Source organism: Microcebus murinus, chromosome 8 (genome assembly GCF_040939455.1).
Source record: "Microcebus murinus isolate Inina chromosome 8, M.murinus_Inina_mat1.0, whole genome shotgun sequence".
Lineage (NCBI taxonomy): Eukaryota > Metazoa > Chordata > Mammalia > Primates > Cheirogaleidae > Microcebus > Microcebus murinus.
Genome location: NC_134111.1, coordinates 70,523,148 through 70,539,848, shown reverse-complemented (window position 1 = coordinate 70,539,848; position 16,701 = coordinate 70,523,148). Strand labels below are relative to the sequence as shown.

The 16,701-nt window shown below is 39.6% G+C and overlaps 1 protein-coding gene across 2 annotated transcripts in view; it reads left to right on the top strand.

Moving 5' to 3' along the window:
* The first annotated feature begins 627 nt into the window (after positions 1 to 627).
* Positions 628 to 16,701, top strand: part of HECW2 (HECT, C2 and WW domain containing E3 ubiquitin protein ligase 2) — a 343,662-nt gene continuing 327,588 nt past the window's right edge. Inside the window, exon 1 of one of the 2 annotated variants that reach the window (XM_012776959.2) lies at positions 628 to 715. The gene's annotated coding sequence lies outside the window, so the exon portion shown is untranslated. The other variant, XM_012776958.3, reaches the window with a different exon arrangement.

Sequence of the window (16,701 nt, the reverse complement as noted above, 5' to 3'; positions counted from 1 at the left end):
GGGCGGGCGCCCGGGCGCGCCGGGCCGGAGCAAGGTGGCGGCGGGAGGGAGGCCGGCGCGAGCGGCGAGAGGGAGGCGACGCAGGCGGGACGCCTGGCACGCTGCTCGCGGGCGACGCCTGGAGAGCGAGCGGCGGGGAGCCGGGCGCTGCGGGGCGGCTCGGGGACGCGCGGCGCTCGGCCGTAAACCTCCCGGCGGCGCCGGACCCCCGGCGCCTTCCCGCGCGCGGGCGGGAGACATGGCTCCGCGCGTCCCCGCCGCCGCCGCCGCTGCTGACTCGACACATTCGGCGGGTCGCGCGGGGGACGAGGCGTAACCCGGAGGTGGGCGGCGGCGCGGAGCCGCCTCGGGAGCTCGGGTGTCGTTGCGAGCGAGGAAGATGCCAGCACAAAGGCGAGCCGAGACCCGGTCCGCTGCGGAAGGCGGCGGGAAGAGCCGCTGAGGCGCGCGCTCTGCTCCTGCGCCGCGTCTCCGGTCGCTGCTCCCGGTCGCGGGTCGGAGACGGCAGCGCAGGGTCCTTGGGCTCCGTGGCAGCGGCCGCCGCAGCCGGAGCTGCATGCGACGCGCGGCGGCGCCGGGGCCGCCTGCTTTCCCCGGGCGCGCACGGACCGGCCGGAGGGCGCCGGGGCCGCGGGTCCGGGCGACTGCGGGGGCGCCCTCCCGCCCCGCGGCCCGGTCCCCACCCGCAGCTGGTGGCGGCGGGCGCCGAGCCCAGGTGAGTGCGCGGCCCTCGCGCCGCAAGTGTCGGACGGCGGGAGGTGGCTTTGTTTTCGTCCCTCGCGCCCCGGCGCGGTCATTCATTTGACATTTCGGTTCTGCCGCCCTGAAACGCGGATGAGAGGCGCCAGGACGTGTTGGATGGTTTGCTTATTCTGGGAAACTGGGACTTTTGGGTCCATTTGAGCATCACTTGAGGGAGAGGAGGCTTCATTTCCTTTTTGGTTTGGAATGTGCTGTGAACATCCTCTGCTGGAGCTTGGGGCCTGGAGGAAACTGGGGCTGCAGATTTCGACGTAGACGTTTCCGAGGACGTGCAACTGCAGAGGTCTGGCTCTCTCCTGCCTTGTCTTCTCCATCGGCAGCGCTCAGGTGTTTTTGTTGTTTATTATTATTAATTTTAAGAACATCTTTACGGGGACATTTCTTTTAGAGTTGGAAGTCTTTGGAGTCAATGCAGAGAGCTCACGATTAGACTTAGAAGGGCTCAATCGATAGTCAACTTGGAGAAGGAAAAGCATCGGTGATCATTATAGATAGAAATGAGCAGCAGGCAAACTTCACGCTGGCCTTTAGCCTTCCTGGATACGCATTCTGCTTCCACTGTCCTAGAGTCACGCACGCTCCGAGTTCTCCTGCATATACCTTTGTCAAAGTGTGAAACTTGTCTTTTTTCTTGAATAGTTTCCCATAGTTTATCATTTAGTAAAAAATATTTTAGCGTGTTTAGTAGAGGTCTCTATTAGACCTGGTGAATTTTCACGTATTTATTTGTCTTATAAATACGATTTTCTTTTTACTATTTCTCTTATTCCCTCCAGGGCTCATTTCTTCTGTTGCCTAGAGAGAGCGTTTTTTTTCCTCTCCTTCTCTCTTCTCTCCTCCCAACAGATGGCTGGATATTCCGAGGTTATCTTTAAAATAGCACACACATTACCTACAAAGAAAGATCAGATATTAAGTTTATCTTTGGAGTTATTAAAGCAAGAAGCTTAATCTAGATGGGGACATTATTAAGGGTGTGAAAATCTGGAGTTTGCTGATCCGTTTGGTCATCAGAAGGTTCCTGCAGGGATTGTTTATATAGTGTGGGGGACAGATGGTATCCTTAGCAGACAAGAGAAGCCAGGCATGAAGGGTCATTGTATTCTTCAGAAATTACCCACTTCACTATTGGAAGGTGGGGTAGGGTGGGGTGGAGGGTGGGAAAGACATAATTTTGATCTTCCGAAGGAGACATTTTAACGTTACTATCCAGCAGCCTAACTAGTTAATTTTTTTTTCTTTTTTTGAGCATTAAAAAAAAGTCATCATTGAGGTATTTGTTTTGATTATTACAGTGGCACACTTTGGCTTCAATTGTGGTTATGTGAAACAGTTTAAACAGTTATATTAACAAAAATGTCTTTGTACTTGAAATTATCATACCATTTTCAGGGGAAAACCAGTTGCACCTTTCTTAATTTTTGTATGCCAGTGGCCCCTAGGACTCATAATGTCTCCTGGCTGGAAGGACTGTAGTCTGGTCCATATTCGTTTGAGTCCAGTTTCCTTCACCATCTCCATGACAGGTGGTTCCCTAACCCCCCCAGCATTTGCACCCAGACTCTCAGCTGTGCTCTCAGGTGATACTCCACTTCTATGCTGAATTACCAGCCTAAGACCTTTCTTTACCGTCACTTCCATCACAGCATCGGGCAACCTTTGGCAGTGAATCTTTATGAATGACTGTGGTGTCAGGGAAGAAATCAAAGTCATTCTGAACATTTGAAATAAGCCAGCTGGAGCTTTTCTGTGCCTACCGCCATTGTAGATTATTTACACCCTGTGGATTGCAGCTAGATCACAAGGTTAGTCTTCCCTCTTTCTGAATGTGAGGGAAAATATTCCAGTAAATTAATATTTACCAGCTACAGGAACTCAATATAATGAAGAACATGAGCAATGTTTTACTGTCTGAACCGGAGGCAAGAAATAAAAGTAAGCATTGGCTATTTAACTTGTGCAATGTGGTCTTGGTAGAAAAATGTATTTTCTTACTCTTTTCAAAGGCTTTTGCACTACTGATCTTAACCAAAGGCAAAGAAACTAAAGTTGTTACCTGGAGATGAGGACAGATGCTATGGCCTTTTCTTCTGGATGGATCTGTTTTGCAGGAGAGGACACTTTTGGGCTCTTTCCAGTTTCTCAATGTGCCCAGGTGTCAACGAAACAATCTACCATTCAAAATACTTGTTAAATCTATGGCTGGTATCTGTGTATCCTCCTCCCAGGTGGCCTTCTCTGTTGTGAAGTGTCCCTTTATGAGAAACCTGAGGCTGCTGCCCTGGGGCTTGCTGTAGGCCTGGCTTGGATCCACATTTGTGTGCATTGCCGCCTGCTTTCTTGAGAAGCAATGGAACCAATTTTGCGTGGTGTTGGTTAGGGAATGGCAACATTGAGTGAAAACCCTTCCAGCTCTGTTGTTAAAAGCCAGGCCTGGCCTGAAAGAGAAAGGACTATGTTTGAAGTTTGGTTGATCTAACAGAGGCAGAGGTTGCTTCAGGATATGAATGAGAGATTAGAAGAGTGACTGGACCTCCTGGTTTGCCTATGACAGTGCCAATTTATTCTGTTGACCTGTCTTAATTATCAAAAGCAACCCCTTTCATATTAAAAAGTTTCCTGGCTTGGGTGATAAATTCTGTGGTCACCCTGGGTATTAAAGAATCTTGACTATTTTTTTCATCACCTCTCTCCTGACAGCAGGAAAGAGTCTTACTTTATTTGAGTCTTTTATTTGTTAAATGCAAAGGTAGGAAATCAGAAAAATTTAAATCTGAAAAATGCATAAGGCAAAATGAAATAGGCAGATAGGAGAATAAGATAATTATTTGCCATCTGTTTACACATATTGGCAATAAAATAGTTGTATTCTTAAGTCATTAAGTGTCTACCATGGCTGTAAGTCCATATTATTATTATCTTCAGGCACAGTAAGAATTTGGCCAGATGCAGTGGCTCATTCCTGTAATCTCACCACTTTGGGAGGCTGAGGCAGAAGGATTGCTTGAGCCCAGGAATTGGAGACCAGCCTGGATAATAAAGCAAGACCCTCAAATCTACAAAACATTAAAAAAAATTTAACTAATCATGGTGGCATGCACTTGTAGGCCCAGCTACTCCAGAGGAGTAGTTTGAGCACAGGTGTTCAAGGCTGCAGTGAGCTGTGAAACTATGATGGACCATTGCACCCCAGCCTGGGTGACAGAGTGAGACCCTGTCTCAAAAAAAAAAACCAAAAAAAAAAAAAAACCCCAAAAAACATTTGTTCATTTATCTAGGGCTGACACACACAAATTGGGACAACTTGTGTGATTTGGGAGCGCAGTTTCTACAAAACCTGTTTGCATACCTATGGTTACGTGCCTCTTACATAGGTAGCAGTGCAAGTTTCAAGATCTAGTGTGTTTGGTCCAGTTCTTGGAGATTTACTGGGAATCCAAAACCCAAGTGTTGTTGTGAAGACTTGAATCCACATTCTCTTAGTTTCCAAGCTCTCTGGGCCATGAAGATAATAGGTGGGCTTTTGTTTTCTGTACTCTCATCTGTCTCCAGCGTTGGATTTGGGTCTCAGCTTTTCATACAGAGGGCTTGCAGAGAAGGAGAACTGGTGTGTCTGTTCACCAGATGAAAATTCTCATATGGGTTTGAGATTGTGCAGATGACCTGGTGAGGGTTTAGGTTCTATACCAAAGCTAGATACATGAAGCTTGTGACACCTGCTTCTGCAATGATTGCTGTGCTCCTTTGCTAAAGAGTGATCTGTTTGTGGAATTGCTCACTAGCTGTACTGGTTAGTAGGTGTTAAATTAATTATGGCTGTCACCTTTCTGTACTCACTTTGCTAAAGTCCTCAAAAGCTTGGTCAGCATGCCTGAATAAGAAGAAATTTATTTATCTCCTTTGTAAGTAGGATGACTATGTAATTTTTATCTGGACAAGGACACTTTCAAGAGTAAAATGCAGTACTTACTGGAAGAGGCAACAAGTGAAAACTGAGACTATCCTAGGAAAATGAGGATGTATGGTCATTCTAACTATGACCAAACTCATTAGCTTTTATATGAAGAATATCCATATGTTGGAAGAAGAATGTCCTTAGCTTCTTCCGGACTTGTTCAACATATATGTTTATGTGTGTATATGCATATATGTACACACAAACATTGATCATCCATCTATCTATAGATCTATCTATCTATCTATCTATCTATCTATGTCTATATATATATATAGAGAGAGAGAGAGTAGGGTTGAAATAAACAACTTAGGAAGGCTGAGTTATTGGAAAATCATGGCCTTCATCATCTCTTTCATTGGTTGACTTCTTAACTCTCTGGATCCAGCTTCTTCAAACTTTAAATCATCTCCTGACCTTGGCTAGTTGTAATAGCATTCTGTTAGCATAATTCTCTTGCTCAAAAACCTTAGATGGCTTATCATTTTCTGTTTAATTCTCAAAGTAAGATCCATAGGCAATTTGGGGTTTAGAAAGGAAAAACAATGAAAAAAATTCATTCATTCATTCATTTCTTCATTCAACTAATTATTTATTGAGTCCCTTCCATGAGTTAGTCTCTGATCCAGGTGCTGGGAATATACCAATGAATAAAACAAAGATCTCTGACCTTCTGGAGTTTCTTTTGGGGGCAGGAAGGTGGGAAGTGAGAGAAATAATATATCAAATAAGTAAATTATATAGCATGCTAAAAGGAGATAAGTGCTTTGGAAGAAAGGAGAAATAGAATAGAATAAATGTAGTTGAATAGGCTTCATGGAAAAAGAGACCTTAAGCAAAGACTTAAAAGGAGGTAAGAGAAGTTACTTATGAGGATACCTGAGGGAGAGAGTTTCAGGCAGAGGGAACAGCCAGTGCAAAGGTCCTGAGGTAGGAATGTGTTTGGATGTGTTTAGAGGTTTGCAAGAAGACCAGTGTGATAGGGTGGAATGACCAGTGGAGTCAGAAATGAGATCAGAAAGGTGATGTGGGGGGCCTTGAGATTTGAGATTAATTGTGATTTCAGTAAGATACACATTATATTCTTAAAACTCATTATAATATTTAAGATTGTGTTTGTGCTTCAGAGACTGCACTGGTCAGTCTATATGGCTTGTATTTTGTTATTGGTCCACTTCATGTTTGTTAATATAATTTTTATATCATTTGCTTATTTCTTTATTTGATAAAAATAGCATTTTTTTGTTATTCCAGCTCTTAAGTTGTATCCCATTTCACAAAAATGGATCAGTGGTTCAAAAATGGAATTATTGAAGTATAAACATAGTGATGAAAATAGTAATGTAAATGCTACTTTTTGGAATGCCATAATCATATTTAGGGAACTGAATCCCACTGCATATAAAATGAGAATATGTATGTGTAGAGACAAGGAATCTGTGAAAGTGACAATTTCAGAATGGTAGCTGAAATTGAAAAGTGCAAATGGAAATACGACAATGACTGTCTCAAAACTTTTTTTTTATTGGGCTTGCTGTCCATTTACTCCTAATCCCCGTTAGGACCAAATCCCTAATCGTTGCCTGTTATGAGACTGTCCAGTAGTGGCATGAAGCCATGGATGTTTTTGTGTCATTTTCAAACAAAGCACAGTGGCTTCTCTGTTATACTATTGAAGTTTTCTAGGACAAGCACACTATAATGCTTTCCTTTACAAAATTAATGTATTATATAGCTGAAGGTTGGTAAGAGACTGTAACTCTACTAGGATCAGTAAAGGAGCCTTATAGCAAAGATAAGTATGAGTCATATTATTGAAGAGACACATAGAAAATCAGCTGGAAAGTTAAAGACAAACATTATCCTTAGAGAGAAACCAGAAGTTATTGACAAAAATTCGTTTGTCAGATGACACAGTTGGCTATTGCATAGCATCAGTGGAGTGGAGTGTGGAAGAGTGATTACTATCAAGTACATGCTAGCAGATATTTCACTTTATGGTTGGATGAAACCACCGATGTCATGCAGAGAATGAATCAGCTTTTGGCATTTGTTCAGGGAGGAATGCTTGGTGATGCTTTGTTCATTTATCAGTGAAAACCCATGCTATAAGGGAGGAGATTTTTCTTTGGTTAACCATTGTTCATGAGCTTCAAAAAGTTGTCCAGGGCACTGACAAGGCACTGGTTTCAGGGAGAGAGAAGAAGGTGATGGCTTCTTGAAGAAAAGAAGTTGTACCTAGAAGCCAGTCCACATGCTACCCAATTCACAGAGAAGATGCAGTGCCTTCTGATCTTGAGGAAATGCTAAAAGAAAGAGTGACAATTGTGGGTACAACCAAATTGTGTCCCCTGAGTATATGAGTTTGCCGTGCAAAGCGATGAGCTGTGACTCTAAGACTGCTTCTTCATGCTGACATATGCTGGCTGTATAGGGGAAAGGTGCTCATATAATATTTTATCAGTGGAGTAAGAAATCTGTGAAGCAAGAAAAATGTTTCTTCATGACACTGATTAGAAATGATTTCTGTTATATCAAGTGGCATCCTCAGTAATATACTTTGTCCACAGTGAACCATGGAAAGGACAGGGAAGGCAGGGAGAATTATTAACAAATAAAACAACATATCACAGTCTTAGGCTATGAAATTTTTTTTATTAGGAAGTTGGAGGTCCACATTGACCATGAATTAAGGAAGTATTAATGGACAGACCTTTAAATAATAATGCATATTGTTTCTTGAAGAAGAAATAATTATTCTTCCTGCTAGAAGAATAAGAGCTTGAAGTAGCAGAAGTTAGACCCAGTAAATTTTGATGGGGAAAAGGTACAAGTATATATTTGGTATTTGAGAGCTTGTAGCAAACCACAGTGGGAGGAGCCCAGGCTTTTAGGATTTTGCATTAAGATATTGGGTGCCAGGGAGTACGGGTAGAAGGAGGTGGTGGAGAAATGTGACAATTGGACATCACCTTTCTTACATTTTTGCTTTAGGCTTCACTTCATTCCAGACAAATGTACTTGACACTCAGAGGTTTGCAGGAAATGATCTGTATTGCCCTTGGCCTCATCTAGAAAAAAAGAATGAATGATCTCTCGTGGTCTGATGTCTTGGATTCTCTTTGTTTAGGCCTCCCCCACTTCCTCCCCCACCCATTCCCCTTTCTTATTCCCTATCTCCTTCTCTGACTTTGTTGTTTCCTCCTCTAACCCACTGAATTGACATCTCTGAGCTAGAAGAGATTTGAGGAGCTCATTGTCTATATCACTATGCCTAGGCAGATATATATGCTATTTGCAGGAAGAGGCAAAGGGTGCTCTAGGTAAGGAAGGGCTAGCACTTTGTCCAGCTAGCCCACTCTAGCACGCATTCAAATGTAAACCCCCATTCTTCCATAAAGACCCATTTCCTTTTTCTTCTTTGGTCTTTAATAGTCATTGTCTTTTGTCTAGTAACTCTTTTATCTTGATGGTCATTATTTAATGCTAGGACAGAAGTCATTCATGCATTATTCATTGAACAAACATTCAGAGCATTATATGTGCTAGGCTCTATGCTAAATGACGGGTATAAAAGAGGTTAGTAATCAGGCATGGCCCTGCCCAGATAAAACAGAAACTAGTGGAAACAGGCAAAAAGATAAGAACAAATAAATAAATATATAATTGCAAAGCAAATGTGGCAGATATGTTAATATTTGTGAAATCTGAGTGTTGGTATATGGGTTACTGTTATGTTAGCTTCTTAACTGAATGAATTTCTGAATATATAGTTGAAGTGTTTCACAAGTAAAAAATGAATCATCATAGTTGGAAGTGTGGTAAGTGCTTTGGAGAAGGGGGCTTTGGTAGAGAAAGCTGTGCAACTGAGACTTCTTTTAGATGGAGTAGGGAAACCAGAAGGATAATTTGTCTCTTGACTGTATAAGAAAGATGAGGATAATTTGGACAGGGTTCAGAGGAGAATGACAAGGATGATTGATGACAGAGTTGAAAATGAGCCCTATAAGAAGAATCTCAAAGAGCTGGGGATGCTGAGCAGCAGTGGCTCAGCTGATACAGTAATTTAGGGTTTTTCTTAAATTTTTAGCGACTTTCACACATTCACATTCTCTTCACTTGTCTCCCATGGTCAACAGCAGGCAAGGCAAGTGATTCGGGTTAGGATTATGTGTTGGAGTAAAATTGGGATTTTGTTCTGCAGTTGAGGAAAAGTTGGAAAGGACCCAAGAGGCAAACTAGTTCAGCCTTCCTGTAAAGAAATATGTCTTCAGTATTCTTAGCAGTTGGTCATCAAGTTCTTAGGAGATAGTTTCCATGCTTTTCCCAATCAGAATTGGGTGGTGGTGAGTGAGTACTTTGGTTTACTTTAATTAAGTGGGTCTTTTTCCATCCCATAAATACACCAGACTCTTCTCCACCCCAGTACTTTCACCACAGGAAGCACCTCCCACCTGGAATGCCCACTACTACTTACTCTTCCAGGCCCTGTGTCTTCATGCCTTTCTGTATGCAGTTTAGCAATAGTGGTTTTCATAATTTTTTCTCCTCAATTTACCCTTCTGAAGAAAAGGCATTTCTAGAAGTCAGTGTAGCTTCATTTGTGCGTGGCTGACACTAAGGGTGGGGCTGGAGTGAGTATCTTCTGGGAGGGATGGGGGAAGTGTGTTTAGTATGATGTCTTCCACCCAGGTGCTGATGTGCCATGCTCTGCAAATCACTATTTTATAGCAACTAAGATCTTAGTCATCCCTTGTTTTAGGTGGTATACTAGTTATTTTGTTTCTCATCAGTCTTTTTGCCAAGTAGATTTGAAGCACTCTAAATATATGGAAACCTGGCTGATGGATGCCTCTGTTTAATACCCAGTATTGATCACATAGTGAATATTCAATAATCAATGCCTAATGGCTAAAGGAACAATCTGTTTCTTCCTCATGGACCATTATGAAAGACTGTTATTTATATAAATTGGATATTAAGTTGGCACAGGATGCTGAAAGATTAATATTTTTATAGTTTTAAAGTGGCAGAAAGTCAAGTCTTGGAGGTCTAATTCATTCAGGTAATTCTCATCTTAGAAACCTTCTTCCTTTGTGAGTCTTCTGACTCCTTGCTATTCATAGTCCACAGATCAGCAGCATCAGCATGGGAGCTTGTTGGACATGTAGAATCTCAGGTTTCATGCCGGACCTACTGAATTACAATCTGCATTTTTCAAAGATCCTCATGAGTTGTATGCACAGTAAAGTTTGAGAAGCATTGTTTTAACTCATCAGAACTTAGAAATTTAGGAGAATTTATCTTCAAAGAGAAGTAAGTCTGCAGTCAATGGAATGAGATCCTTTGTGCTTTCGGCCGTGTGGCCTGGAATTACACTAGTTGGTGTGGGAGCTCGCCAGGACATGAGATGGCTTTGCAGGAGTGTTGGAGGGTAAGGTAATTCAAGTGTGTAGGTGATACTTAGATGTTGCGCATGATAGTAATTATAGGAAGATGAAGTGTTATTGGAGTGAGAAACCAGGAGAGGTTGGCATAGGTAGATGAACATGGCCACGCAGTCTTAAACCAAGAGATAAGGGGAGAGATCTTCTCTTTATGATCAGACACAACTTCTGTGTCTGAACTTGGACTGTTCTCAAACTCCAGCACCTCCAGAGCCAGCAGGTCACAAGTGAGACCATCTGGATGTGTTGTGCATGGACACTTTGTGGAGTGGTGAGGGTCAGAGAGAGGCATGCTTCCTCAAAGGGAAAGGAAGTATCACCACTCAGCTCACCTCATTCCTGCCACGTGGGAATTTGGGTCCAACACAGTCAAATGTGCAGATTTTTCAAATGAAGCTAAAATCTAAGTATGTATGTAAAACATCTCTTGAGTGTAATTTGTTGGTAACTAGTTAAAATGTTTTTAGAACAGCTCATGCCAGACAAAATTCCTGTGCTGCCTGCATCTGGTTTGCAACTCCTTTTCTGGATCAGCGGAAAGAATGAGATGGTGTCAGTACCTGGCTTCTTCAGTGCAGGGCACCAGATACAGGCGGAGGGAATTTTTATGGATCTTTACTAAGTAAAATAAATAAAAATACGTAAAAGAAGGGATCTGCATTTGCTTTGATGGCTGACTTAAAATATGTGATCTCTGAAGAACCTCAGTCATGTTTGAAGAAAAGGTTAGGTGCCCAAAGGAATCAAAGTGAGGTCCTGTAAAAACTTTCAGGGAGATAAGCATGGTGCTGGGGCAAGGGTGAGAAAATGGAGACACGGAAGGTACTTGGCACACCCAAGCTAGGATCACACCCTGCAGCAGGGCAGTCAGGGTTGGAAGGCCAGACCACAACCTGGACCTTCTTGTGCTGGAAGAGAATTGTGACTGTAGCTAGAATTTGAGTTAATTTATTTTCTGCATCTGGTTATTGAATTTGGGTGGCTGCTGATATTGAAAGTTTTTTTTAGTTTCAATGAAAAGTTTGTTGTGGTAAAATTAGCACACATTTTGAGATTGAAAACTAGGGGAAGGAATCAAAATTCTTTGTAAAGATTTGCTATTTATGGTATTATTTGTTAAAGATTTTCTGAATTTGGTTTGTTGTGTTTATACATTCATCAGTTGATGGACAACGGGTTGTTCTCACTTTTTAATTATTATGAGTAATGCTGCCATGAACATTTGTGTAAATGTTTTTGCGTGGATGTGTTTTCAGTTCTCTTGGGTATATACTCAGGAGTGGCATTGTGGATCATATGGTAGTTCTGTGTTTTGAGGACCTGCTAAATAGTTTTCCAAAGTAGGTGCACCATTTCACATTCCAGTCAACAATGTATGAGGGTTCCAATTTCTCCACATCTTTCCCAACACTTGTTATTATTTTTCGTTTAGCTCTTCTGGTGGTTGTTAAGTAGTGTTTCATTGTGGTTCTGATTTTCATTTCCATAATGACTAATGATGTTGAGTATCTTTTCATGTGCTTATTGGTCATTTAGCATTTATCTTTTTTGAAGAAATGTCTATTCGAATCCTTTGCTAATTTAAAAAGTAGTGTTATTTATCTTCTTATTATGAGTTGTAAGAGTTCTTTATACTTTGGATACTAGACCCTTTTGACACATATGCCTTGCAAATATTTTCTCCCATTTTGTGAATTGTCTTTTCACTTTATTGATAGTGTCTTTTGAAGCAGAAATTTGTAAGTGATGAAATCTAATTTATTCTTTTTTTAAAATGATGTTCCTTATGCTTTTGGTATTCTATTATTTATTTATTTATTTTTAACAGGTCAGTCTCCATGAGTGGGGAAAGACCCGCTTTTGGTATTCTAATTGTTCTTGTTGATCTTTTGTCTAGTTGTTCTATCCACTATGAAAATTTGGATATTGATGTCTCTGTTGTTAAATTGTCTATTTCTCCCTTTAACTCTGTCAGATTTTGCCCAGGTATTTTGCAACCTTGTTGTTATGTGCATATATGTTTATAATCTTTTTGTCTTTCTTTTGAATTTATCCTTTTATTATTACAAAATATTCTTCTTTATCTCTAGTAACAATTTTTGTTTTAAAGTCTATTTTGTCTGATATTAGTATTATCAGTCCAAATCCTTTTTTGGTTATTTTTTGCATGGTGTATTAGTTTACTAGGACTGTTATAACAAAGGACCACAGTCTGGATGATTTAAACAGAGAAATTTATTTTCTCCCATTCTGGAGGCTAGAAGTATAAATAAGTTCAAGGTGTTGGCAGGTTTTGTTTCTTCTGAGGCTTCTTTCCTTGGCCACCTTTTTGCTGTGTCCTCACATGGTCTTTTCTCTGTGACTGTGCATCTCTGGTGACCCTGTGTGTCCAAATTTCCTCTTCTTGTAAGATTAGATTAGGGCCCATCCTAATGGCCTCATTATTTAATTACCTCTTAAAGGTCCTATCTCTAAATTCAGTCACATTTTGAGCTACATGGGGTTAGGGCTTCAACATATGAATTGGAGGGATGGGGGACACAATTCAGCCCATAAAATATGGTTTATTTTTTCTTTTTTTACACTTTCATCCTACTTGTATCTTTGACTATAAAGTGTTGCTTGTAGACAGCGTATAGTTGGATCATCTAAGAGGTATTTTCTGCTAATCGCTGTCTTTTGACAAGATTGTTTAATTCATTTAAATTTAGTGTAATTACTAATAATCAGGTAAGTTTTATGTCTGCATCTTTGCTATTTGTCTTCTATGTATCTTGTGTCCTGAGTCTTCCATTACTGCCTTGTCTTATGTTAAATATATATTTTCTGGTGTGCCACTTAAATTTTCTTGTTGCTGCTTTTTTCTGTATAATTGAAAAATGTTGTTTTGCTTTTAGATGATTGAAAATTAGATTAATAAATCTAATGGTTTATTTTTATTTCTACATCTGTTTCCTTCTTTTTTTCTAATAACTTTTGTTTCAGTTTTATTGGGGTATAATTGATGAATAGAAATTGTTATTTATAAGGTGTACAGTTTGACATTTTGATATACATATACATTATAAAATGATCACCACAATTTTTGTTAACATATCCATCACCTCACCTGATTACCATTCTTTTTGTGGTAAGAACACTTAAGATGTATTCTCTCAGCAAATTTGAAGTATACAATACAGTTTAGTGAACTGTAGATACCATGCTATATGTTAGATCTTTGGGACATATTCATCTTGGGTGACTGAAACTTTGTACTCTTTGACCAGCATCTCCCCATTTTCCCCACCTTTCTGATTCCTGGCAACCAACATTCTACTCTGTGCTTCTATGAGGTTGATTGTTTTAGATTCCACATATAAGTGAGATCATGCAGTATTTATTTTTCTGTGTCTGGCCTATTTCATGCAGTATTATGTCTTCCAGGTTCATCCATGTTATCACTAATGGCAGGATTTCCTTCTTGTTAAATGTTAAATAATATTTAATTATATACATATATATGTAATTATTAATAAATGTATATACAGTCATGCTTTGCTTAATGATGGGGATACATTCTGAGAAATGTGTTGTTAGGCAGTTTTGTCATGCAAACATAATAGAGTGTGTTTACACAAACCTAGATGGTATAGCCTACTACACACCCAGGCAATAGGGAGCCTGTTGCTCCTAGGCTGCAGACCTGTACAGCATGTTCTGTACCTAATACTGTAGGCCATTGTAACACAATGGTAAATATTTGTTTATCTAAACATAGAAAAGGTAAATTAAAATTGTGGTATTGTAATCTTATGGGACCACTGCTGTATATGTGTTCTGTTGATGACCAGAATGTCATTATGTGGCACATATACCATATTTTCTCTATTAGTTCATGTATCAGTGGATATTTAGGTTGATTCTATACCTTGGCTACTGTGAATAATGCTGCTATGAACATGGGACTGCAGCTGTCTCTTTGAGATACTGATTTCATTCTATTTTTAGTATTTTGAGGAACCTCCATACTGTTTTCCAAAATGACTGTACCAATTTATATTCCTACCAACAGTGTATCAAAGTTTCATTTTCTCCAAATTTTGGTGAAGACTTGTTATGTTTTGTCTTTCTGCTATTCTAACAGGTGGGAAGGGATACCTCATTGTGGTTTTGATTTGAATTTCTCTGGTGATTAGTGATGTTGAGCACTTTTTCATATATCTATTAGTCATTTGTATGTCTAATTCTTTTAAAAAATGTCTATTCAGGTCCTTTGCCCATTTTTTAATCGGGTTATTGATATTATTGCTATTGAGCTATTTGACTTCCTTATGTATTTTAGATATTAACTTATCAGACATATGGCTTACAAATATTTTCTCCCATTCTATAGGTTGCCTTTTCACCCTGTTGATTGTTTCCTTTGTTGTGTGGAAGCTTTTTAGTTTGATGTAATTCCATTTGTCTCTTTTTGCTTTGTTGCCTGTGCTTTTGGTGTCATATTAAAAAAATTATTGCCCAGATCACTGTCAAGAAGCTCTTCCCCTGTGTTTTCTTCTAGTAGTTTTATGGCTTCATGTCTTTGGTTTAAGTCTTTAATCCATTTTGAGTTGATTTTTTGTAGATGGTGTGAGATAAGAGTTTAATTTTTTCTTTTGCTTGTGGATATTCAGTTTTCCCAACACCATTTTTTGAAGTGACTATTCTTTCCCCATTGTGTATTCTTGGCATCAAAGATCAGATGACTGTAAATGCATAGATTTATTTCTGGGCTCTTTTTTCAGTTCCAGTGGTCTATATATCTGTTTTTATGCTGGTTCCATACTGTTTTGATAATTGTAATATGTTTCAAAATAAAAAATGTAACGTTTTCAGCTTTGTTCCTTTTGCTTAGTATTGCTTTGGCTATTTGGAGTCTCCTGTGGTTCCAATGAATTTTAGAATTTTATTTCTATAAAGAATGGCTTTGGGATTTTGATAGGAATGGAATTGAGTCTGTAGTTCACTTTGTGTAGTATGGGCATTTTAACAATATTAATTCTTCCAATCCATGAACATAGATGTCTTTCCATTTATCGATATTTTCTTTAATTTTCTACATCAATGTTTTATAATTTTCAGTGTACAAGTCTTTCATCTCTTTGGTTAAGTTTATTCCTAAGTATTTTATTCTATTTGTTGCTATTGTAAATAAATGGGATTGTTTTCTTAATTTCTTCTTGAATAGCTTTTTGGTTGTATATAGAAATGCCAATGTTTTTTTATGTTGATTTTGTGTCTTGTAATGTTATTGAATTTGTTTATTGCTTCCAATAGGTTTTTTGTGTGTGTAGTCTTCACATTTTTCTACATACATGATTTTGTCATCTGCAAACAGATATCATTTTATTTCATTTCTGATTTGGATGCCTTTTATTTCTTTTTCTTGTCTAATTGCTCTGTTTTGCCAGCCTCTTGTTTGCCACAGCTGGTATTGCTGCTTCAGGCATTTGCAGTGTTAAACAATTACATCTGATTGTTTTCAACAAATGCTGTGGGGAAAGAACTTTTCCCATTGAGTGGACACTGAATCATGCCCTGTGAAGACAAATCCTGGGAATGAGCTTTCCCATATAACTGTCAGGTCAAATAGTGACAGTTTTCTGGGCCAGGGCCTTTTTGGGGAGCTCCAAACCTGTTTTTCACTGCCCTACCTCTATGGCTGCCAGAGTGCTGTTTTTCATACTAATAGTTACTGTGGCTGCAAGGATGCAGGTTTTCAAGGGTACTGTGATGCTGGGGACAGCGATGGAAATAGGGCAAACATTAAAAAGCCAAGTTGACTGTTCTTATTGAGACTAGATGTTTTTCTTGAATAAATCATCCTCATAATGTTGCAAGCCTATTATTAATTTCCAGAGTTGTGAAAAAGTTGATTTTTACACTTTTTTTCCCCAGCATTGTTATTGCTTTTATGGATGAGCAAATTTCTAGAGGTCATTATTTGGTCATTCTGAATGTGTTTCCCCCTCCTACTGAATTTTAAAGTTGCCTGCCACTCTTGTGATGTTACGTTTGATTGTTTCGTTTTCTTTTCAAGAGTTTGAAACATAGTTTTTATTATCACCTTTTTCATTGTTGTCATCTGTTTTTCACTCCTCCCATAGGTGCATATATATATATTTTTTAAAAGTCCATATGAAATTTACAAAGATTTTTAATTGTAGGAAAAAGACTTTTGGAACCATGCAAAAGCAAGCTAAAGAGTAACAGTGCTAGCTCCTCCTTCTTAAAATTCATGTGGATATCTCTTGTGTGTCTTCTTTTCTTTTTTTTAGAGATAAGGTCTTGCTATGTTGCCAAGGCTGGAGTGCAGTGACTATTCACAGATGTAATCATAGCACTCTACAGTCTTGAACTTCTGGGCTTAAGGGATTCTCCAGCCTCAGACTCCTGAGTAGTTGGGACTAGGGATATGCACCACCATGCTTTGCTGTTGTGTTCTTATTAATAATAACTTGGGTTTACATAGAACTTTTCCATGTGCTTTCATATATGTTACGTCCTGTGATCGGC